The following is a 1,477-nucleotide window of genomic DNA, read 5'->3' as shown; positions in this document are numbered from 1 at the left end:
AAGAGGTAGCTTAAACACTAGCACAGGTTTATTTGGAAGAAAAGTCTACAGAAAGGGTCTCAGATGTTGTAAGGTAAATTATCAGAATTCAGAGAAACCACTTTTTGAGAGGTAGAATCTTGGAGTTTTTGTGACAATGCACTGCCTACAGACTGCTAACTGAATAATGAAGGTCTGCAATACAAAAATACACTTAACACAGCAAGGGAATAGGCTGGAGAGGAAAGAACAAAAAAACAAAAATTCAGCTCTCTGATGGATAGCTGAATTGGACACCATGATGACTGGAGACAAGCCAGGAGATGAGAGACAGGACAGGAACATGGAGATACACATGGCCTGGTGTCCCCCACCAGGGTGATGGGTCACAGGACACTCAGTCCCAGGCACTGAACTGAAAGGTTCAGTAACCTATCAGTCAAGTAGCTACTCCTATCTCTAGGGATCCAGTGGTGCCTATCACCTGAGGGGGTGTGGGAGCATCACCCTCCCCTACTATGAAGATTTCAAACCTTAAATGGACTTACTCAGGTACCAGCAGAACTTTTCCCTCTAGGGTATGCTTAGAGGCTACTCAGGGGCTGGTGATCCAAGCCATTTAGGGAGTTAATCAATGCAGTGTGATGACCCCCCCCTCCCCCCCCCCGCCAAAATGAAGTATGTGAAATGTGAAAATAGAAACTGAACAAAATTATTGAATTTTAAGAATAGGGCCAAACTATGCAAGGCAGGATTGAACTGGAACAACTAGTTACGAGGAAAGGACTAGGCATATTTACCCCCTTGCTGTTCCTTCTACTGTAATTACTAGATTTGAAAAAGCATAATACCTGGCCCTGAAACCAGGAACTCCCCATTGCTTTAGGTCAAGAAATTGTTACAGGAGTACTTACGGTTTTAATTGTTTCGGGAATGTTTGTGATTTATGAGCTTGTAAAATAAAATAACTGCTAAGTTCTTCTGTACACCACCTTGCTTGAATCTGCTCTAAAAGAATGCTTTTTTTTACCTTTATAAACCCTGAGCTATTTGAGCTTGGGACTGCTCATTCCCTAGATGAGTTAACCCTGGCTGGTCAATTGAATAAACTATCTTTTAAGATACTGGTCAGCATTGTGACTTTGTCCAGGAGGGTCAGTCCAGTTCATCTGGATGCCCCAGTGAGATCCTATTCTCATCTCAAGAGGACAACCCCTGTCATGACCTGACTCCTGTGTCAGGGGACAGGCCACATGGCCGCACCTAGTGGAAGGCCTTGAGAGACATTCCTCAGTCCCAGGTGCCCTTGCTCTGTGAAACCCCTGAAATGAACTCTGGAGTTTGTTCTACCAGTAAATTTCTGCTTGTCGTCATCATGTAAAAACATAAATGAGTTGTTTTAAACTCCCAAGAAAAGTCATTAAGTTTTGGTGTTAGCAAAAACTTGAAAATTAACTAAAGTTCTTCTTCAAAATAATGCAATAATCCTTTACATTTT

The sequence above is a fragment of the Dipodomys ordii genome, unplaced genomic scaffold (genome assembly GCF_000151885.1).
Source record: "Dipodomys ordii isolate 6190 unplaced genomic scaffold, Dord_2.0 Scaffold508, whole genome shotgun sequence".
In the NCBI taxonomy this organism is placed as follows: Eukaryota; Metazoa; Chordata; class Mammalia; order Rodentia; family Heteromyidae; genus Dipodomys; species Dipodomys ordii.
The sequence above is the reverse complement of the archived record's forward strand: the minus strand, read 5'-3'. Positions refer to the sequence as shown.